This window comes from Pongo pygmaeus, chromosome 15 (assembly GCF_028885625.2).
Source record: "Pongo pygmaeus isolate AG05252 chromosome 15, NHGRI_mPonPyg2-v2.0_pri, whole genome shotgun sequence".
Classification (NCBI taxonomy): domain Eukaryota; kingdom Metazoa; phylum Chordata; class Mammalia; order Primates; family Hominidae; genus Pongo; species Pongo pygmaeus.
Genome location: NC_072388.2, coordinates 52,058,156 through 52,081,892, shown reverse-complemented (window position 1 = coordinate 52,081,892; position 23,737 = coordinate 52,058,156). Strand labels below are relative to the sequence as shown.

Below are 23,737 nucleotides of genomic sequence, written 5' to 3'. Positions count from 1 at the left end.
ATCTACTGCATTAATTTAATTCTGATTTGCTGAAACATAGTTTGGGTGCAAATATAAATTTGGTAGAAAAATGGAGCGTGTTAGGCCTTTAACAAATGAGTGTTTAATGACTATTTGTGAAAAAAAAAAAATCAGTAATGGGAAACAAAAACTTAAAAGATTTGGCAAAGTTATCCTCTAAGTCTGCAAAGCCTGAAAAATATTTAAGGGAGGCAATGTCATATCATACTTCAAATAATGCTCTTGAAAAGCATTCCTGTGACAGACTCTGCCAACATACTAATGGAGCTCTTGCAACTGAATGAGTTCCGCATAGTGACTCTAAGAGCTGCAAAACATATGCACTAGGTGATGCTTCATTAACAACTGTTACATATTTTAACTCAAGAGTCTGAAGTGGCAGTTGCTTTTTATCTTTTGCCCATTCTGATCAACAAATATGAAGGTCAAGAGTGCTGTCTTGAGAAGGGTTCTGAGGTTACATCTGAGATCACAGTCCTAGTTGATTGTTGATGTCTGCTGTGGGGGAGGGAGGCAGGAGTGGGGGAGGGAGGCAGGAGTGGGGGAGGGAGGCAGGAGTGGGGGAGGGAGGCAGGAGTGGGGGAGGGAGGCAGGAGTGGGGGAGGGAGGCAGGAGTGGGGGAGGGAGGCAGGAGTGGGGGAGGGAGGCAGGAGTGGTGACGTGCACATTTCACACATCCCACAGGTGTCCATAGTCTGAACCACTATGTACGGTGCTGTAAGCAGTGTTCCTTACACACAGTTCCTATCACAGTAGCTCCAGATAGCACTGTATATCAAGTATGGCATTATTTTAAGTCTTGTATCAATTGATTACATTTTCTAACTGCCCCACCTCTTCCCTTTCTCACGTTCCTACTTAGGTCCTCAATTTCTTTTCTGTTGCTCCCTCTGTGTAGGTTATTAGATCTCCTCATTGTTCTTCTATAGTCCTCAACCATTCCCACCTGCCCACCTCTACTCATGCTATCACTTCTTTGCTGGCCTGGATGGCGGTCTGAGCCAGTTCCTCCTCAGAGACTCAAATAGAACATCCAAAAGTCTTTTGTAGCAGGCAAGTTTCTGATGCCTAATCTTAGCCCCATTTCTTCAGCTTTATGCTACATATTCTGTGCTGAATTATCACATTCTGATTTTTATGTTGATTTATAGCCATTCTATGATTGTTTCAAGAGAGTTTTTTTTCCTCTTTTCTGTGAAAGTGGATGTACCATAAAGATAAGTACCACATCTTTTAATTTATTGCATCTTAACTAAATAAATTATTGACCAGGCACAGTGGCTCACACCTATAATCCCACTTTGGGAGGCCAAGGCAGGAGGATCACTTGAGGCCAGGAGTTTGAGAGCAGCCTGGGCAACACAGCAAGGCCCCCATCTCTACAAAACATAAAAGAATTAGCTGGGTATGGTGGCTTGCAACTGTAGTCCTAGCTACTCAGAAGACTGAGGCTGGAGGATTCCATGAGCCCAGGAGTTCGAGGCTACAGTGAGCTGTGATCACACAACTGCATTCCAGCCTGGGTGACAGAGCAAGACCATGTTTCAAAAAAAAATATATATATTAGTAAACATTTTTAAATTTTGCATCATTTTATGGCTGTTATGATATAGCAACAAGAGCCACATATTATTTTTAAATATTCTATTTTTATCCTGCATTACGTATTTAAAAAAGAAAGAACAAAGTATATTAACATTTTCTCTGTGCTTTCTATGCCCAGACACAGGGCATAGAATTTGCATTATCTCATTCAATGTTCACAACAACCTATGAAGAAGGTATTATTATTAATCCACATTTTCCAGGAGAGTAAACTAAACTCAAAGAGAGTAAGAGACATGCTCAAGGTCACACAGCTAATAACACAGTATTTCTGTTGTGCTTCACAGTCTCTCTTCTGACACAGTCCAAAGAAGATAAGTGCCTTTTATTACAGAAAAAATAAAAATTAGTCCAACTAGAGAGGTCCAGAATGTTGAAAGAGTCAAATATTTTGAAATTCTACATTGGCTAGTGTATAAAAGTGTCTGTGCTTCTCTAACAAAATACCTGAAACTGGGTAACTTATAAAGAACAAATTTTTATTTCTCACAGTTCTAAAGGTTAGGAAGCCCAAGATCAAGGTACCAGCAAGCTGGGTGTCTGGTGAGGGCTGCTCTCTGCTTCCAAGATGGTGCCTTGTTACTGCATCATTCAGAGGGGACAAACTCTGTGTCCTCAGATGGCAGAAGGAACGAAAAGGGTGAAAAAAAAACAAACTCTCTTCATTAAGTCCTTTTATAATGACATTAATTCACTCATGAGGGTGGAGTTCTCATGACCTAAACACCTCCCAAAAGCCTCCACCTCCCAACACTGCTGCATTGGGGATTAAGTTTCCAACACATGAACTTTGGGGGCTGCATTAAGACCATAGCAGCTAGGAATTCCCCTTTTTACATAAACAAGAGAATATCATCACATTATTGTAACACAACAGAGGGAAAGCTAATGCTACTGAATGGACATTTCAAAAATTAAGCATCTACTTCTTTCCTCAGGGGCAAGTGGACAGAATGAATTTGTTCCATTCAATCATTTCTCATGTTGATATCACTTTTCTCCACTCCCCTTAGACAGTCCTTTCTGGTTTTATTATTGCCTTTCTTATTCTGTCCTGGCACCCACAACAAAAGTAGTCAAGAAATGAATACAAATACACCACAGGCAGAAGCAGCCATAGGCCTTCTATATTAGTTTTTGTTGATGAAAAATAAAAAGCCTCCTGTAGTGTATGGTTTTATTTACATAAGATTTATTTTGGAAAAGGAAAAACTATAGGGAAAGAGAACAAATTAGTGGTTGCCAGGGGCTGAGGGTAGAAGGAGGACACTAGCTACAAGGGGGCAGGAGAGAACTTCCTGGGTGATGGAAGCACCCTACCATCTTGATCGTGATGGTGGTTACATGATGGTATTCACTGGCCAAGACTCATTGAACGGTACACCTAAAAAGGATGAATTTCAGTGTATGTAATCATACTTTACTCAATTTGGTTTTAAAATTAAATTAAATTAAACAGACAAGCAATTTGAAACATAAAAATCTAGCAGCAGTAAGAGCGCACAGATACTGCTTGCATGTGGGTATATGTCACTCACCTATTATAAAATATATTTAAGTTTGGATAGATATCTAGTACATGGATTTATATTTTTCTCAATAATTTAAGACCATCAAGAGCATTTAAATTAGATTGACACAAGCTCTTGTAGAATTGACAGGGTTCTCCTCAAAAAAATTAAGATCACAGGCTGAACCTTTCTCTACTAGTTGGAACATCAGTAAAACATTGGTATGATGGATTCTTCTTCGAGAAGTTAACTTCTGCTGACATCTCCGCTTACATTTGTAATTAAGAAGTTGCATGTAATTAAGAACCTGGATTTCCATTTCCTAGGAAACAAAGTATTCCAGGAGTCCTAAGCAAAAGCAATAATAATTAACAAATAAAATAAGCCACATAAGATTATTAAACATATGGCCTGTCAAAATAAGGAAATGATGGCCTATATACTGCAAACTAACATTAGTACACTACATATCAGAAATTGGTTATTGTGTTAATGAATTTATTACTACTATAATAGTATAATATTACAATACTCATTGATTACATTACCAAGAATCTTTAAGAAGAATAAGGCAGATCAACCTTTAATTTTTTTTATTTCCAGAGAGAATTAAAAATTGCTTATGTGTTAAAATGTACACATTATTAATAAAAATGTACTATATACACTAATAAATTTCATGGAAGTATATCTAACTTCTCAGTATATTTTTAGACAAAAGTTCTCATTTGGGCTTTTATTATCCTTATTTGTAACCTTAACCAAAATATTTATGTGCTTAGTAACTTTAAAACCATGAATGTTAATATTAACCCATCTACATTTTATGGTAAGAAATTTTACATGTCTCAGGCTACCAGTTGATTCTGAAAAAACAGAAACTGTGATTATTACCTAAATAAAATAGCTGCCTGCCAAATGCAGAAAGGTCTGACTTTGTAAATGTGTTCTTAATTCTACTGTTTCAATAGAAAATAAAATATAAGCGAAAAAAATAACTACTCAATGGCCTTAGGCCTTCACTTCTAAACTAGGTGTGTTTGTTTTTAAACAAAAGAAGCAGATAAGAATAGCAGCTCATAGATTTAAATGTCATTTGTGCATAATAATGAGCACAAAAATCTAGATGCATTTCAAATTGTAGTATCAATCAATAGTCACACTCTGCCTGTCTTTAAAATTCTAAACAAATTCTTGAATAACAATTAGATTTGCCTATTGTTAGGTTTTACAAAGACAAGTAGTGTACTTCCTATAAAGAGACAGTTTGCTGAAAGAATGTACATGCCCCCAGTATTAAAATATCAGTCAGCTCAGAGGGTATGTACTGAAAATTGATGGGCTGAGCAATGAGAAAGAACTAAGAATCTTCTTGAGTTTCTGAGTGTTGTTAATGGCACCATTTCCTAAAATGTTTAATCACACTGCTTTCAGTGTGGACCTTTGGAATCAATACAGCATAGTGTTTTTGACACTATGCTTCACTGTGGGGCAAATAACTATGGGGCATTTTAAACTCTTTGTGCCTTATTCATAAAATGGAGTCAATGGACAGCCCATAAAATCACTGTGAGGACTAAATGAGATAGCACACATAATGTTCTTAGGACAGTGTTTAGAATACAGTAGGCAATCCTTAAGCCTTTTTGTTGGTGGTGCTGTTGCAATGCTAGCTATCGTTTTTTGGAGCATTTACTATTTTCCAGACACTAATATACTTTGCTTTTCTTTATCTCTACGAAGTAGTGTGTTAGCTCCATTTTACAGATGGAAAAACTGAGTTCAGAGAGTTTAAGTAACTTGTCCAAGGGCACATCAACATAGAAAGCCTGAATTCATATCAAGATCTGAAATCAGAGCCTGAGTTCTGTTCATTTTTACACTCCAGCAACATGACTCTTCATCCTTCATCTTCACACACTGGAGGGAATAATCGAGATGTTCTTTACTTAAAACTAAGTAAATGAAGTCAGCGACGCATGAGTTTTGAAAGAATCAACACTTAAAGTCTTAGAATACATGTCCTTAATTCCCACTAAGAATATCCTAGAGAATGAATAAGGGAGGGATGTGGAGGGTTAAATAGTTATATAAGATGAAGCACATGGGTTTGAGAAGTTTTGGGTACTACAAATCAGCAGGGTAAAGTTGATATTCATTCATGAACTATGTTTCTTCACCTGTTCTACAAACTAGCTGATTTTCTTGAATGGAGAGATTATCTCCTGGTACCCTGGAATGGGAGCAGTCTAAGTGATTTCTAACCCTATAGCTGTGTGACACCTTGAGGGCTGAGACTGTAACAGGGGGGTAGAGGGATGTAGAACAAAGAGTTGACATCTTCTTATCTTTGTTGACTTGTTTTTAAAGTGCCATTAGACCTACTTTTACACATCATTTTGCTCCCCATCAAGTTCGATTTTAGGTTTTTCTTTCAATTGTTTATATAATTCAGCAACCATTTCAAATTGAATGATATTTGAATCGTATTTGGAAGTCAAGAACATCTTCCATAAAACTACTTGTACATAGCTAGAGAGGCAGATGCTAACTGGTGACTTCTACAAGACAGGGCCCACAGGCACATTAAGCCTGGAGAAATGGAGGTGAGATGGTGCTGCAAAATTACGTTTGGAGGGGAACTTACAAAGCAAGGGGATTTAAGGGATACCAGAAGTAGAAATGTGATCCTAGTATAAATGAAAGACACAAAAACTACAGCTGCAATCCCACTTGTATCTGTCTCTGGCCAAGCCTACACTTTGCTCCTGCTTGTGCATTGTGATCTCAAAGTATTAATTCCTGATTTTCATTAACCATTTCTCAAATGTGTCCCTGTTATTTTGAAATCTAGTTTTCTAAAATATGAGCATTTCTAGACTGCTCAAAGGGAATGCCTACCTCTCTGCTTTAAATGGGGTAACAGATATAGATGTTTTCAGCTCTTCAGAATAAAATATAGTACAAACCTTGGGTGTATAAAAAAGAATGTTGCAATTTATTCTCTCATGAGTCAGATAATTAACCTTGAAATATCCCAAATAAAAGCATATGCTAGCCTCAATTAATTCTTAAATGAGTTTTCAAATTTAAAAAATTTTAAACAGTTAAAAATATGCTGTAGTCAATTAGCAGAATACTTAGCAAGAAACAATGTAACTTAGTAGCCTCATAAGTAACTGGTCAGAGGCAAAGCATTCTATTTTGAAGAATAAGTGATCCCCTAATTCTTTCCTCATCTGTGCAGTGGCAATATACCATCAACCTTTCCTATAAGGCTTGCAGACAGAATCCAAACCTACTACTTACAATACTTACAACCTATTCTTGTTGTTCTCATATAATTTATTTCCTATACCACATGCAGAGTATGATTTCTTTTTTCTTTCTTTCTTTTTTTTTTTTGAGATGGATTCTCACTCTGTTGAAATGGGCTGAAGTGCCAGGGCTGAAGTCCAGTGGCACGATCTCGGCTCACTGCAACCTCTGCCTCCTGTGTTCAAGCGATTCTTATGCCTCAGCCTCCTGAGTAGCTGGGACTATAGGCACGTGCCACTATGCCAGGCTAATTTTTGTATTTTTAGCAGAGATGGGTTTTCACCATATTGTCCAGGCTGGTCTTGAACTCCTGACCTCAAATGATCTGCCCACCTCAGCCTCCCAAAGTGCTGGGATTACAAGTGTGAGCCATCATGTCTGGCCCCTGATTTTTCTTTTTTTTTTTTTTTTTTTTTGGTTTATACATCTTATTTTCCCAATGAGCAAGATGATTGCCAGACATGAGCAAGATGATTGCCAGACTACCACATTCATTTCTCTATTTTTCTTAACCTAGACTTCAGAGAACATTTATCAAGTTCAATTGAATTTAACCAAATTCTAAGTAGAAAATTGTCATTATCACCACACCACTGTGTTCATTACTATTAATCCATATAGACAGTCATATTAAAGGCACAGAAACTATTTAAACCAATGGGAATTGGCTTATAAAGCATAAACTAGGACTGAGAAGCAGATGTTTAAAGTGTTATGACAGACCCATTGGACAGTTCTTAAAAGACACAAAGACGTAGGGCCAAGTCATTCAGTACTGACCACAAGCATTGGATTATGTTTTCCTTGCTGGCCAGTAGGCCCAACAAGATATTTACAGAAAGAAGTAAGCAGTATGACATATAGTAAAAACAGTTTGTCCCAGGACAATTTCTCCTTCTCAGTTGGTCTGAGTTTTCCAAGCCAAATCTGTGGAAATGGAAAGCCTTTAAATTCAAGCACAATAATTCAAGAGCAATACCTGGGTAATTTATGGTTTATAGTCCAAGAGTTCAAAATGGGAAGGGTAAGCAATATGCTTCTCATCTACAATGTGTGTGTATGGTGGGCAGGGAGAAGGGATGATACGGGCACTAGCAATACCATTACATCCAGGCATCACCATGATACAAAATTGTATGAAATGCACACATCACCAGTCAGTTTACAATGTTAAGAGGTACAAATCCCTGAGTATAGTTAATGTGGGAACCTGGGCTCAAATCCGACATGTTAACACGTACTTGGTGTATCTCTAATGTCCATAGTCTCACTGTAACATGTTTCATCATATTCATTAAGGAAGAAAAGAAGAATACATGTGGTCACCAGATTTGTTTTTGTTTCTAAAAGAAAGCTGCATCCTTTAATTACCCCTTACCATCTTATTGCTCCAATTATTATTGCAACTTTGAAATAATTCTTTTTTGACATAGTCTTTTTAATCAAGAACAAACAGGACCACACATCCTCCTGATTGATACATTAAAAACATATGTCTATTATGATAAATACCCTCATGAAGAAAATGTTTTAGTGAAAAGCCAAAAGCCAAACAAAATGATGGAACCTGACTCTTGACTATTGATCACCTTTTCCAAGGCCGCCCCTCTTCAGAATATCAAGCCCTTAACATGCTGAATAGGACCTCAATAATGTGTGTGCTTTCTGCCAGGATATCTGTTTGATCTAGAAGGTCCGGAGTGTGATTCTGACCTCAACTTTGCTGTACTCAAGAGTGAGAATCATAGAACCAAGGGGAAGAGAAATTTACTTGTGACATAAAACTTGTAAACATTATAAAAACTTGTAAAACTTATACATGACAAGCAGGTCTGCAGCCAGATGTCACTGAAATTTTTAATTTTCCTGTCTAAAATTTTCCAAGCTTAACCAGCTAGTATTGAAGAGCAGTTGGATAAAAAAGAAATTCTACATACTGACTAGAGAATTCCAATGCATGACATTAAATAACCAACATGTGAGCTATCTGCAAAAGAATAGAAAGATTGACGTCTATTGGGGACAGTCCACACATAAACTATTTTTATACAAAAGCATATAAGAAGAGCAATTTGAGATCCAGCAGCACAGAATAATGGCATAGAATAACATCAAATACAATGTGCAAAAAGGAAGAAAGGAAGAGGAAGAGAAACAATACCAAAAAAAACAGAACACAGAACAACACCAGTACTAAAAGGGGAATCGCTAAAGATGCAAAAGAAAATAAAGATCAACTGATACATTTAAAAGCAGTATGTTTTTCCATGAATCTAGCAAGATTGTGGGATTTTCGACAGATTCATAATTAAGGATTCATGATTTGTTTTGTTTTCTCTTCAGATATTACTGAAGATTGAAGAAATCCCAGACTTCCAGGCTGAGAAATTGAAAATGAATGAGACCCCCTGATTGGTATGGAACAATCAAATTGTAAGAGTCAGAGGAAAAAGAACCACCTATCTCAAAGAGACATGATTGGCTGCTCTGGAAATTGTGTAACTGTACCATGACAGAGCTCGAGGCATAAGTTGGAGGCATAAATTCCCATGAAGAGAGGATTTTTACAGTTGTGAGAATGAGTAAGTTCATCAAACATAGTCCACACTCAACAAATATTTATTAGAATAAACTGAATGAAAAGCAGTGGATAAAAAATAAATAAAAGCAGGGAGCTAAGGAAAGAGCCTTAGAAGATCCCCTCAGCTGTCAACCAGAAACCTACAACTAGTATCAAAAGTGGAAGGAGGTCTCCCTCTCCCTCTCCCTCTCCCTTTCTTCGGTCTCCCTCTCCTTCTCCCCCCTTTCTTCGGTCTCCCTCTCCTTCTTTTTTCGGTCTCCCTCTGTTGCCAAAGCTGGACTGTACTGCCGTGATCTCGGCTCGCTGCAACCTCCCTGCCTTGGGCTCCTGTGATTCTCCTGCGTCGGCCTGCCAAGTGCCTGGGATTGCAGGCGCGTGCTGCCACGCCTGACTGGTTTTTGTATTTTTGGTGGAGAAGGGGACTCGCCGTGTTGACCGGGCTGGTCTCCAGCTCCTGGCCTCAAGTGATCTGCCCGCCTCGGCCTCCTGAGGTGCTGGGATTGCAGACGGAGTCTCGCTCACTCAATGCTCAATGTTGCTCAGGCTGGAGTGCAGTGGCGTGATCTCGGCTCACTGCAACCTCCACCTACCAGCCGCCTGCCTTGGCCTCCTAAAGTGCTAAGACTACAGCCTCTGCCCCGCCGCCACCCCGTCTAGGAAGTGAGGAGCGTCTCTGCCTGGCCGCCCATCGTCTGGAATGTGAGGAGCCCCTCTGCCCGGCCGCCCCGTCTGGGAAGTGAAGAGCGCCTCTGCCCGGCCGCCATCCCATATAGGAAGTGAGGAGCACCTCTGCCCGGCCGCCCATCGTCTGGGATGTGAGAAGCGTCTCTGCCCGGCCGCCCATTGTCTGGGATGTGAGGAGCGCCTCTGCCCGGTCGCCCCTTCTGGGACGTGAGGAGTGCCTTTGCCCGGCCGCCCCATCTGGGACGTGAGGAGCGCCTCTGGCCGGCCGCCCCGTCTGGGAGGTGAGGAGCGCCTCTGCCGGGCCGCCCTGTCTGGGAGGTGTACCCAACAGCTCCAAAGAGACAGCGACCATCGGGAGTGGGCCATGAGGACGATGGCGGTTTTGTTGAAGAGAAGGGGGGGAAGTGTGGGGAAAGAAAGGAGAGATCAGATTGTTGCTGTTTCTGTGTAGAAAGAGGTGGGCATAGGAGACTCCATTTTGTTGTGACTAGGAGAAATTCTTCTGCCTTGGGATGCTGTTGATCTATCGCCTTTCCCCCAGCCCCCTGCTCTCTGAAACATGTGCTGTGTCAACTCAGCTTTAAATGGATTAAGGGTGGTGCAAGATGTGCTTTGTTAAACAGATGCTTGAAGGCAGCATGCTCTTTAAGAGTCATCACCACTCCCTAATCTCAAGTACCCAGGGACACAAACACTGCGGAAGGCCGCAGGGACCTCTGCCTAGGAAAACCAGAGACCTTTGTTCATGTGTTTATCTCCTGACCTTCTCTCCACTATCATCCTATGACCCTGCCATATCCCCCTCTCCGAGAAACACCCAAGAATCATCAATAAATACTAAAAAAAAAAAAAGGGGGGGGGTAAGGAGGCGAAAAAGTCAGGTACAGTGTTAAGAAAAGCCAGTTAGGTAATATTTAAAAGACATGATCATTAGTGTCAAATGAAAAGAACTAATATAAGGAAACTGAGTTATGCCTGTTGTGGAAAAAAATGTGTTTTAAATGTTCTCTGGGAAAAAAAAATATGATCTTTAAAATTTTCTGAAAACTCTGAGGCTGAGTCTTATAGGCTGATGCAATTTATGGTAGCAACAATCAACCACCATGCAAATTAAGTAGAAGCCAATTTCTGCTAAGAAAAAAGTTTAAAGGTATTGGAAAGGAGAAAACAAAAAGAGGGAAGAAAAAAATTTCTCTAGTGGAAAAAAATTATTTGGACTCTGATAAGCTTATGGACCTTATGCTCCTGCATAACATTGATTGTTTTTCTTCTGCTTTCTCAGCTGAAAATGAAGCAGTGGAAACTAAGATCTTCCTGTAGGTAGAAGCAGTTACAGAAAGAAACTGGTTGCAAAATATTAAGAGTCTTCAACTAGGATGCTTGGGTCTTGGACCCCCCTACACAGCATTCCATTCTCACTATTCATGTGTGAAAGATGGTCCATGGCTTCTACCAGATTCTCAAAGAGCTTGTTACCCTACAAAGGTTACGAACCACTATTCTAGAGAAAGTAATCATTTTGGCCACCGGGGGGCAAGTTTGAAGGAGTTTTGATGGCAAGTTGGCTGACGTCCGTACATCCTTATTCATCCTCACCACTTTCCCTTTCATCTCAGCAGAAGTATTGCTGTCCTCTTGAGCCTTCTCTGCACTTTAAATCTCACCCCACCCCACCCCATCTCCACTGCTTCTTCTCACTTGCCTTTGTCCCATAAATATTGTTGTTCCCAAGACTCTATATCCAATCCCTTTCTCTTCACACTTTATACGTTCTGTCTGGCTGATCTGTATTCTATCTGGCTCCAGCCAATTTATAAATGATGGCTGCAAAGTCTGGAAACATAGGTGAATACATAAGAAATGATTTATTGATACTGTATTAAAATACCTGACAAAATATTATTATCTATGTTTCCAGAATTTATAGTCATCTGTATATATTTATGGTTTCCAAATCAACCTCAAGCCAAGAAGTCTTTCTTGAGCTGGATGTGATTTTTAGACTGTGGAGTGTCAATGGAACATCTCCACCTGGCATCCCCCAAACACTTCTCACATAAAATGTCCAAATCAAAGCTCACCATTTTTCCCCAACATCCTTCTGCACTCCCCATCTCAGGGATTGGTGTTCCCATTCTTATCCAACTCCCAGAACAGAAACTTGGGAGTTATCCTCAGCAGTTCCCTCTCCTTCACCACTTCTCTTTCCAACTGGTCACCAATCCCATCTATTCTAACTCAAATACTTAAAAAATCTGCTCCCACCCCAGCCCATCTTTACTGATATTACTTTAGTTTAAGCACTTACCATTTCTTGCCTCCACTATTACATTAGAGCTTATCCACTGGTCTTCCTAATCCAATCTCACCTCTTTTTAGGCCCTCCTCCAAAGAGCCTCTCTAAAACGCAAATCTGATTGTGATAATTCATTACAAGCATACCTCAGATATTGTCAGTTTGGTTCCAGACCACCACAATAAAGCGAATATTGTAATAAAGTAAGTCACATGAATTATTTTTGGTTCCCAGTACATAGAAAAGTGGTACACACATTGTTTCTTTAGACATACTACTGCACACTTAATATGTGTGCACTTAAGTGTATGTACCTTAACATGTGTGCACTTATTAAGTGTATGAAATAATGTACATACCTTAACTAAAAAATACTTCATTGCTAAAAATTACTAATGACCATTTGAGCCTTCAAGTTGTAATCTTTTTGCTGGTGGAGGGTCTTGCCTCAATAGTGATGTCTGTTGACTGATTAGGGTGGTGGTTGGTGAAGATTGGGGTGGCTGTGGCAATTTCTAAAAATAAAACAACAGTGAAGTGTGCCACTTTGATTGACTCTTCCTTTCACAAAAGATTTCTGTGTAGTGTGTGATGCTATTTGATATCATTTTACCCACAGTGGAACATCTTTCAAAACTGGAGTCAATCCTCTCAAACCCTGCTGCTACTTTATCAACAAAGTTTATGTAATATTCTAAATCCTTTATTGTCATTTCAATGATGTTCACAGCATCTTTACCAGGAGTAGATTTCATCTCAATAAACCACTTTATTTGCTTATCTACAAGAAGCAACTCCTCATCTTTTAAAGTTTTATCATAAGATTGTACCAATTCAGTTACATCTTTGGGCTCAACTTCTAATTCTAGCTCTCTGCTATTTCTAACACATCTGAAGTTGCATCTGCCACTGAAGTCCTGAACCCCTCAAAGCCATCCATAAGGATTGAAATCAACTTCTTCCAAACTTCTGTTGATATTTTGACCTCTTCCCATGAATCGCAAATGTCCTTAATGGCATCTAGAATGGTGACTCCTTTCCAGAAGGTTTTCAATTTACACTGCCAAGATTCACCCAGAGGAATCACTATCTATGGTAGCTATTGCCTTATTAAATGTATTTCTTAAGTAATTAAGTCTTAAAAGTCAAAATGGATGTTGTGTTGGTAGGCATGAAAACAACATTCACCTTCTTGTATATCTGCACTAGACCTCTTGAGTCACTAGGTGCATTGCTAATGAGCAGTAATATTTTGAAAGAAATCTTTTCTTTAGTAAACCATGCTATAAACAGATATCCGACCATCTAGGCTTTGTTGTTCCATTTATAGAATACAAACAGAGTAGATTTAGCCTAACTCTTAAAGGCCCCAGGATTTTCAGGATAGTAAATGAGGACTGGTTTCAACTTAAACTCAGCAGCTGCATTAGCCCCTAACAAGAAAGTCAATCTGTCCTTTGAAACTTTGAAACCAGGATTGATTTCTCCTCTCTAACTACATTTTCATCTACATTGAAAATCTGTTATTTAGTGTAGCCATCTTCATCGCTTATCTTAGCCAGATCTTCTGTATAACATGCTGCAGCGTCTACATCAGCACGTGCTGCTTCACCTTGCACTTTTACATTACAAAGAACAGCTTCTTTTCTTAAAATGCATGAACTCATCTCTACTAGCTTCAAACTCTTCTTCTGTAGCTCCTTCATCTCTCTCAGCCACCACAGAATTGAAGAGAGTTAGGACCTTGCTCTGGATTAGGCTTCTATAAAAGGAATGTTGTGGCTCATTTGACCTTCTATCCAGGCCACTCAAACTTTCTCTGTATCCACAAGGTTTTTCCACTTTATCATTCATGTGTTCACTGGAATAACATTTTTAATTTCCTTCAAGAGCTTTTCCTTTGCATTCACAACTTGGCTGACTGGTGCCAGAGGTCCAGCTTTCAGCCTGTATTGGCTTTTGACATGCCTTCCTCACCAAGCTTAGTCATTTATAGCTTTTGATTTAAAGTGAGACATGTAATCATTTCTCTGCCTTTTGGCTAAGATCAAGTGTAAAGAGAGAGACATGTGACTTTTCCCTTCACTTGGACACTTAGAGGCCACTGTAGGGTTATTAATTGGCCTAATTTCAATATTGCTGTGTCTCAGGGAGAGGAAGGTCAGAGGAGAAGGAGAGAAATGGGGGACTGTCCAGTCTATAGAGCAGTCAGAACATGTACAACACTTATTAAATTCTCTATCTTATATGGGTACAGTTCATGTTCCCCCAAAATAATTACAATGGTAACATCAAAGATTACCAATCACACTGTTGCGGGAAGTCAGGGACCCCAAATGGAGGGACCGGTTGGAGCCCCAGCAGAGGAACATAAATTGTGATGATTTCATTTTAATATGGACATATATCAGTTCCCAAAATTAACACTTTTATAATTTTTTACACCTGTCTTTACTTCACTCTCTGAACATGAATTGTGAAGATTTCATTTTAATATGGACATTTATAAGTTCCCCAAATTAATACTTTTATAATTTCTTATGCCTGTCTTTAATCTCTTAATCCTGTTATCTTTGTAAGCAGGACCACTATTGTGTTAAACTGTACAAATTGATTGTAAAACATGTGTGTTTGAACAATATGAAATCAGTGCACCTTGAAAAAGAACAGAATGACAATGATTTTCAGGGAACAAGGGAAGACAACCATAAGGTCTGACTGCCTGTGGGGTCAGGCAGAATAGAGCCATATTTTTCTTCTTGCAGAGAGCCTATAAACAGACGTGCAAGTAGCGAAGTTATCGCTGAATTCTTTTCCTAGCAAGGAATATTAATAATTAAGATCCTGGGAAAGGAACGCATTCCTTGGGGGAGGTCTATAAACAGCTGCTCTGGGAGTGTCTGTCTTATGCGGTTGAGATAAGGACTAAAATACACCCTGCTCTCCTGCAGTACCCTCAGGCTTATTAGGGTGGGGAAGAAACCCCACCCTGGTAAATTTGAGGTCAGACTGGTTCTCTGCTCTCCAACCCTGTTTTCTGTTGTTTAAGGTGTTTATCAAGACAATACATGCACCGCTGAACATAGACCCTTATCAGGAGTTTTTGATTTTGCCCTTTGCCTTGTGATCTTTGCTTTGCCCTTTGCCTTGTGATCTTTATTGGCCTCAGAAGCATGTGATCTTTGTTCTCCTTTTTGCCCTTTGACGCATGTGATCTTTGTGACCTACTCCTTGTTCATACACCCCCTCCCCTTTTAAAGTCCTTAATAAAAACCTGCTGGTTTTGCGGCTCAGGTGGGCATCACAGTCCTCCCGATATGTGATGTCACCCCTGGCGGCCCAGCTGTAAAATTCCTCTCTTTGTACTCTTTCTCTTTATGTCTCAGCTGGCCGACGTTTAGGGAAAATAGAAAGACCCTATGTTGAAATATTGGGGGCAGGTTCCCCGATATCACACATCACCATAATAGATGTAACAATAATGAAAAAGTTTGAAATATTGCAAGAATTACTAAAATGTGGCACAGAGACAGGAATTGAGCACAGACTGTTGGAAAAATGATGGTGATACACTTGCTTGACATAGAAGTGCCATAAACCTTCAATTTGTTTAAAAATATATATATATTTGCAAAGAAGAAAGTAAAGTGCAGTAAGACAAGGTATGCCTGTACTTCAAACCCTCCCATAGCTCCAGTTGCTGAACAACAGAATCCAACTCCTTGGCCTGGCATAAAAGGCCATCATCTTCTACCTTTTCAGCTTATCTTTGGTGCTACAGCCACACCCACTGACTTGACCTTCCTCTAATGTGTGTAATCCCCTGCTTGGATTTTCCCTGGAACGACCCCTTCCCTCACCACTATTGGAAGCCCTCAGAGTTTGGACTTCTTATTCTGTATTCTGAGAGCAACTTAACATCATTATCAGAATGTATTACAATTGTCTGTCCATTTAAAATCTCTTCCCACTATATTGCAAGCTCCCAAGTGCTATTTATTTATTAACCTCTAATAGCACTCTGTCATCATATGTTTAACGGAAGAATGGCAGGTGGGAGAGAGAAACTGGATAGTTTGGAACTGGAAAGGAATTTGTACTTTGTATTTTCTAATAAGCAAATGGTGTTATGTAAAATACTAGTCCCTGACACAGATTAGGCATGGAAGGTTTAACTGGAGTAGAACCATAGGAACCAAGTGGTGCAGGACTTAGATCCCATCATAGTTACTGAAGAAAAATTTGGGGAATGAGACGAAGCCTACCCTGACAGGCTAACCAGGGTACCCAAAATGATAATAGACAACTGATTTCCTTAAGAAAGAAGTCTGTGAGGGGTTGAATTCTCAGCAAGATCTAACAGCATGGCCTGTCAGGTAGATAGTACACAGCAGGGTCCTGAAATAAGCCACATTTTGAGATTTTGATAGAAGGTAATCAGCATCGGCCAGGCAGAATGGCTGACACCTATAATCCCAACATTTTGGGAGGCAGAGGCAGGCAGATCACTTGAGGCCAGGAGTTCGAGATCAGCCTGGCCAACATAGCAAAACCCCGTCTCTACTAAAAAGACAAAAACTTGTCTGGGCATGGTGATCCATGCCTATAATCCCACCTAGTTGGGAGGCTGGGGCATGAGAATCGCTTGAACCCAGGAGGTGGAGGTTGCAGTGAGCTGAGATCACGCCACTGCACTCCAGCCTGGGCAACAGAATGAGACTCCGTCTCAAAAAAAAAAAAAAAAAAAAAAGGTAATTATCATCACAGAAGGCTTTGAACAGGAAATAGTGTAGTGCCCAATCCTGGGGAGGAATTGGTAAGGCAGGCCTGGTGGGACTAGGATTCTCAACAGGTGATCAGGAATGGGAATCAGGCACAGGGAAACAAGGTGGATTTTATTTTATTATCGAGGCTAAGGGGGAGCCTGGAGTAAGGGATGCAACTGAACTGAGAGCAAAGTCAAAGTCAGAGCCCCAGCAATATTGAAGCTAAGTTATAAGCATCTTGCTAGGGCCCCTGGAAATCCCAACAAGGACAGGATTGCTCCAGCATCTAAGGCAGAGCAGAGTTGATGCTAAGAAGTTCTCTGAGCAGGAGGAGCAGACTTGTGGTCAGGCACTAGGGCAAGCCATGGCTATATCCATAGGATACTACATTTAGGAAATGTGAACATCCTGTTTTTTTTGTTTGTTTGTTTTTTTTTTTTTTGAGACAGAGTCTTTCTCTGTCGCCCAGGCTGGAGTGCAGTGTCACTATCTCGGCTCACTGCAAGCTCCGCCTCCTGGGTTCAGCCATTCTCCTGCCTCAGCATCCTGAGTAGCTAGGACTACAGGCAAGCACCACCACGCCTGGCTAATTTTTGTACTTTTAGTAGAGACGGGGTTTCACCATGTTAGCCAGGATGGTCTCGATCTCCTGACCTTGTGATCCGCCCACCTCAGCCTCTCAAAGTGCTGGAATTACAGGCATGAGCCACCGTGCCTGGCCAGAAATGTGAACATCCTTTTATGAGTGCAGGCCCAATTTTTTTACTTATGGTAAGAAACTTATCTGTTGGCACTTTTTCTAATAACACCTTATGTATTCCAAGGAAACAGAGGTTTTCCTCCTTCACAGTACAGCCAATTAAGAGAACTAAAAACAGGTTTAAAAATGTTGGGCTTGTTTACCTCTTAATTAAAAAACTGAGAAATACAATTCTGGCAAAACAGTCATTATTGCTGGATTCCTTCAAGAAGCTGAAAATCAAAAGCTTTCAGAGCAGAATGTGAGCACTCTGCACCCAATCATTTTGTGCTCCAGGTTTAGGCAGTGGTGACTCAGGTCAATGTAGGGGACCAAGGAAGGTCATCTGGAGGTCAGGGAGGCAAGCTAAGGGGGTTCCACTTTACATGTTGAGGCTCAGGTCAGATTTTTTTTAAAAAAAACAGAAGGAGTTTTGAGGCTAAGTCTTTAAATGACCCATTACACATTTCTTCTTTTACAGATGCATAATAAATTGAGGCACATAGAAGTTACATAAAATTCCAAAATCATACCTCTAGTTGGTAGCAAAGATTTGATGACACAAAGGGAGATCAGTCAAAAACTATTCAGACATTCTCTAGGAGCTTTTGGTCTATGAGTGGAAAATCAATGTTCCATGTTCCAATATCCACCTGCAGAAAATCCAGAGTGGTATATAAGTATTAAACAAAGACATGACTGGATAGGTATATACATCCATACAGACTAACATCAATATTTTCAGCTTCATATATTGAAAAAAGTCTCAAAAACAATGTGATAATTTATAATATATAATTTATAAAATTTAGAAGTTGCTTTAGCTAAGCAGACCAGTGAGGGTACAGTCCAGAAAACAAAAGCCATTCTGTATCTTTGAAACAAAAGTGTATTTGGTACAGAGAATTGGTTTCATAGATTATTTAAAAAAGAGAGAGAAAAAAAGCTGAGAATCCTAACAAATAGTGCAACTTCCCCCAGATGAGCAATTGCAAGAAGGCATGGCCACTCTTTGGGCTGGAGGTTAAGCAGGAGAGTTGGTGTCCCTACAGCTAGGCCAGGAAGGGAGTTTCCAGCAAGGGGCCAGGCCTGTAGAGGAAGAAGCCATCTAGTGGGGCCTGAAGTCTTGGAAAAGACTCAGTCTCAACTCTATCCTCAAGAATCATAAAAAAAGTAAGAGAAAGTCAACTTAAATTAGGAAATGACTCTTCTCCGACTCCACCCTATCTCTCCCTTTCTGTGTTTTGATTGCAATTCGATTCATCTTCACCCCCCAGGTACCTCTCCAAAGGAAGGAAGCCATCCAGTGATGCTGATCTGAGTCAATTGCTCTTATCCTTTGGGGTTAGGAATAGCTGCATGAGGAGTGAGCCATCACATGACAAAGTAACCCAGAGGAGTGTGGTTCCTGAGCATAATGAAAACGCCAAGGTTAAAGATGATGACTAACTGCAGTTAAATCACCTTCCAAGTTCTACTTTGCTTAATTAATCCTTTCTTCACTCTCTGGCATATAATGAATTCTTAAGGGAACATTTTAAACTTACACAGTCACCTCCCCCATTCAAGCCAGCAAAAGTATGATCCAGAAAGACAGGAAACAGAAAAATCGATTCTATTTACCAGTGACATGTTTTTGGAAACCCACTATTCTTCATATCTATTCCTTAGGGGATGGGGGGATACCAGAAAGAGTCTCTGCCCTTCTGTTAACCATCTGGGGGGAATATGCAACAAGGGAGCATGAATTCCCACTTTCAAGGTCACCCTGACATGTGGAGGTTTTCCAACATTTTGGAACCTGACTCATTCCAGCACATTGCTTTGTTGTGGCATCAGCTGTCAGTGGGCTGGATGACAGGAGCAACCAAGACTGAGTATACATAGCCTGAGTCCCTAAATTAAGAGGCTTCTATGTGCTATCTCATTTAATTTTTAGAATAATCATATGAAGACAGAACTTTTGTCTCCTTATGAGAAAGAGATGGCTTAGGAAGCCCTAACATGTAGAATTTGAATTCTCCTTCCTTCCAGTTTGCACATGGACACACAGGCCACCCCTAATCCATCCCTCTCCCCTCATTCATTCATTCATCCATTCTTTCACTTAATAAACAGTTATTGGCTGGGCATGGTGGCTCACACCTTTAATCCCAGCCAAGGCTGGAGGATTGCTTGAGCACAGGAGTTTGAGACCAGCCTGGGTAACATAGCAACACCTCATGTCTACTAAAAATATTTTTAAAATTAGGCAGGCATGATGACATGTGCTTGTAGTCCCAGCTGCTTGGGAAGCTGAGGCAGGAGGATTGCTTGAGCCCAGGAGTTAGAGGTTGCAGTGAGTTATGATCACACCACTGCACTCCAGCCTGGGCAACAGAGCAAAATCCTGTCTAAAAAAAAAAAAAACCAAAAAACAAACAAAAAAAGGACTATTGATCACCTACTATGTGCCAGGCACTAGGGATATAGCAGAGAATAAAAAAAGAAAAAATTCCCACTCTCATGGAGTTTATATTATAGTCTAGGATGATAGCCAAAAAAAAAAAAAAATCAAAATATGTAGTTTATCCAATGATACTATGGGGTTATGAAACAAACAACAATAATATAAGGAAAGGCCATGTATTTTCCTAGATTGAGAACACTGACATTTTTTAAGAGGTCAAGGAAAGCTTTTTTGTAAAGATGAACTATTGAGGAAAGCTCTAAAGTAGGTGAGAGTGGGAGCCATACAAATATCTTAGGAAAGAGCATTCCAGCCAGAAGGAACAGCAAGTGCAGAGGCCCTCGGGTTGGAACACGCCTTGTAACGTGCTCCACAAACAGGGAAAGGGCCTGTGGTAGCTGAAGTGGAGTGAGGGTAAGAAAGAAATAGTGGGAGATGCGCTCAGAAATGTGAGAGAAATGAGATTTCGTAGGGCCTTCTGGGCTTTTCTAAGAACCCTGGCATTTACTCTGAGTAAGATGGGGAAACCAGTAGAGCACAGACATGCTCTGATTTGCTTTTTAAAAAGGATTGCTCTGTCTGTTGGATGGAAAAAGGAATGGAGGGGTACAAGTGCAAAAGCAAGGAAATCAATTGCAATAATCCAGAGGAGAGATGGAGTTGGAGGCGATAAAAGGTCAGATTCTGCATATATTCGAGACAAATTTTTAAGATCCTCCAGAGTATAAATGTATGGCCATTCATTCTCTTTCCCTGAGTCTTTAGGGTAAATCTGCGATGTTCGTAAATCCAAGATCCAGGAACTTGGAGCAGTGAGGAGCTCAGTTACCAAAGCTTGGACTTGGTTAGTGTCTTTCACTGATTTTAAAGAAACTGAAGCAGGGAGTAACTTTAATGAAAAGGAAAGGATATAAGTGGTTAATATTGGTCAGGATAAGGAACTGCAGCATCAATATCAATATACTGAGTTCCTAATATGTTTTTTGTTGTTTTTATTTGTTTGTTTGAGATGGAGTTTCACTCTGTCACCCAGGCAGGAGTGCAATGGTGCGGTCTTGGCTCACTGCAACCTCTGCCTCCCATGTTCAAGTGATTCTCCTGCCTCAGCCTCCCAAGTAGGAGTACAAGTGGGATTACAGGTGCCCGCCATTTAATGTGTTAAGTCCCTATATTTAAAAGGTTTCTGTCTACTATCTCATTTAATCCTTAAAACAATCATCTAAAGACAGAACTTATTTTATGGGGAAGCAACAGCTCAGGAAGGCTTAGTAACTCGGTCTGAGTCACATGATTAATACAAGGCTAAGCTGAAACTTAAGTCTGGCTCACTTCTCTCTAAAGTCTGTGGCATTTCCTCTACACTACAATTATTCATTCACTCAATGAATGTTTATTAAATCCCTCGTGCAGCTGCATAAGACACAGACATGAGCTAGATAGGACACCTGCCCTCAATAAACTTTTAACTGTAAATGTGGCACTTATGCTTAGAAAAGAAGCTGTTTCTGGAAAATATAGTTTTCTTTCTTTCATTCATTGAACAAATATTTATTGAGTGCCTACTAAGTCCTGGCATAAAAGTCTTTCTCTCCCAAAGCTTACATTGTGGTAGGGGGATCCAGATGACAAACAAAAATGTAAAACCCCTCAGGCAGGGATGTATACTATAGAGAGAAATGAAGTCAGGCTGCAGAGCTCTCATTCTATATGGATTGGTCAGGGATGCTTCCTCTGCTAGGATCATGTGTAAGGAAGGACCTAAAAAAAATTGATGGGTGTGGCATGCAAATATCTCAGTAGAGAGCCTTCCTGCCAGAAGGAAGAGCTACTGTAAAAGCCCTGGGTACTCCAGGAAGAGCAAGAAAGCAACATGGCAGGAGTGGCAGGAGCAAGGGAGACAGGGATAGGAGATGAGGTCAGAAAGGTGGTAGTGGATGGCCCAGCAAAGAGATCAACTAGGAGGCTATTGCCATAATTCAGGAGAAAAATTATGAGAACTTAGACCATGTTAGAAGGAGTGGCCATAGTGAGGAGTAAAAAGATTTGGGTTACATTTTCAAAGTTGGGGATTTGCTGACAGATTTTATATGGACTGTAAGAGAAAAAAATTTGACCTCAGCTACAGGAAGCACAGAGTTGTGTATTTGGAGTTGGGGAAGACTATAGGAAAAACCAATTTCGGAGGGAATCAAGATAAATTAAGTTTTAGGTGTAGGATGGGGGTTGATGCGTTAGTCTGGAGTGTAAGGGAGAGGAGCAGGCTGAAGATATAAGTGTAAGTGTATACCTGGTATTTACATCTCTGAGTCCAGATAAAATCACCTAGGGAGCAAGCACAGCTAGAGAACAGAAGACATCTGAGCCTGGGGACTCTCCAACCTTGAGATGAAAAGGAGGCAGCAGAAAAATCCTAACCCCTTACCTACTAAGTCAGAATCTTGGAAGTTTGAGTTTAGATATCTATATTTTTAACAAGCTCCCCCAGCTACGGTAATGCACAGTTGAGCTTGGGAACAACTGAAAAACTGAGACCTGCACTCAATGGTACACCTTCTTGTCATAATTGAGTAAAATACTTTTAATTGTTTGTGTTACTAATTTTAGGTAATCTAGTAAAGTGCTTGTGAGATGGGAATTATGAATAGACAGCCAGGGAAGGAGGAAATGTCTGATGCTATAGCTTATGCTTCCAACCAAAAGATATGATGTTTTCTATACTCTAGATCACTTCATTCAATTCCAAAAAATTGGCTGTCCCAAATTTCCATTCCTATATGCTCTCAGATGTGTTCCTAGTTTTTGAATAGAGAAAGGTGGGGAGATGTTTTTAAGCATATTGGTTGGGTTTTCTTAATTCATTGTTTCATCACATGAGATAGCCAAAGAAATCTTAGCTTGCTTCTGTGTGCCTATTAAACAAGGGAGCAGATGACAAAAAGATTGACGCTAACCAATTTTTCATGAGGGTTAGAGTTATCCAGGAAAGTGTCAATAGTAGATACCCTAAAAAGGGATTCTGATAGATAGATATGTATCACTGAGTTTCACAAAGCCATGAATCTGAATGTGAGATCAACAAAAGGGAGAGTAAGAGCCAAAAGCCAGTGCAAGCAAAATGGCCCCAAGAGAGTCACTGCAGCTGACTACACATTTATATACAGTATATACTGCTTGTCACAGCAATAGCCACATACACAAGGATTGAAATTTTAAGTGGATGATAAATACCAATACAAGACAAACTAATCAAGAGGAGTGGAGCTGATTAAGGCTGCAGTGTTTAGCACTGCCAAAAGATAAAATGATCAGAAAGCTCAAACTGAGGATTCAGGGAGGAAAAATGGCTGCATTTGCTGAAAGGTTCAATAAACGTTTGGAGAATCAAATCCCTATAGAACCTCATATACATAACTTGGGATGAAGTTATACTTGATCTCTTGATCTGTTTACTGGCAGCATGGGAATTACCCGGAAACTTATTAGAAATACAGAATCTCAGGCCAATCCCTGACCTCCTAAATCAGTATCAGCTTGTTAATAAAGATCCCAGGGGATTTGTGTGCACACTAAAATTTGAGAAACTCTGATGAAGGAGTCTGTTGCCTTTAAAATTATCACTGACAAGGAGGGTGGAAGGAAAGGAAGTAGTGGCTGGCTCAGCACTAGACTGTGATGAAGAATGGACAGATACCTAAACTTGTCTACAGAGTTCAATAAAAAATCCAGGAAGCTCCTCAGTTTGTTAAGTGAAAGAAGATTGAAGAAGG

General features: G+C 40.1%; 1 long non-coding RNA gene across 3 annotated transcripts in view; it reads right to left on the bottom strand.

Annotated features, from left to right (window-relative positions):
- Positions 1–23,737, bottom strand: part of LOC129012074 (uncharacterized) — a 348,709-nt gene that overhangs the window by 165,758 nt on the left and 159,214 nt on the right. For all 3 annotated transcript variants that reach the window (XR_010123709.1, XR_010123710.1, XR_008493559.2), the window contains exon 3: positions 18,055–18,174. This is a non-coding gene — a long non-coding RNA (uncharacterized LOC129012074). The remainder of the gene's footprint in view (positions 1–18,054; positions 18,175–23,737) is intronic.